General features: G+C 37.8%; 1 protein-coding gene across 1 annotated transcript in view; it reads left to right on the top strand.

Moving 5' to 3' along the window:
* Positions 1-275: 275 nt before the first annotated feature.
* The window catches only part of LOC119581764 (allantoinase-like), a gene marked incomplete in the record, with an annotated part of 9,707 nt that continues 9,561 nt past the window's right edge, over positions 276-421 (top strand). Inside the window, 1 exon segment of the mRNA XM_037929898.1 lies at positions 276-320.

Below are 421 nucleotides of genomic sequence, written 5' to 3'. Positions count from 1 at the left end.
ACACACACATCTGGAGACAGCTGTGAAAAATCCTAATGTGAATTCGATTTTGGTAGCATCATCCCTTAGAGAATTTGTATCAGGGATGCTTTATATTACGCAAAATAACCTGAAAAGCTTGCTTAAAGCTGATTCTCCACAAAATCATTCCATAGTGCCAAAATGAATCGCATTCTATATCGTCTGAAAGTTAATTTTTAATGTACAGAATACAATAGCTGGCATCTGATAAACACGGAACAAGTTCTGACATTCAAGCGCTTAGCGACAGTAGAAGCTAGTTGTGTATTGGGGCAAGGTGATTCTACATTATCGTCACTGTGAGTGAGTCAGAATGAATAGCAGCACAATTCTGTGCTGCTATTTAAGTAGAGGAAAATATTTACAGTGGTCTAGGTGTATGCAGATTGGGGGAAAAAAT

This window comes from Penaeus monodon, chromosome 15 (assembly GCF_015228065.2).
Source record: "Penaeus monodon isolate SGIC_2016 chromosome 15, NSTDA_Pmon_1, whole genome shotgun sequence".
In the NCBI taxonomy this organism is placed as follows: Eukaryota; Metazoa; Arthropoda; class Malacostraca; order Decapoda; family Penaeidae; genus Penaeus; species Penaeus monodon.
The sequence above is the reverse complement of the archived record's forward strand: the minus strand, read 5'-3'. Positions and strand labels throughout refer to the sequence as shown.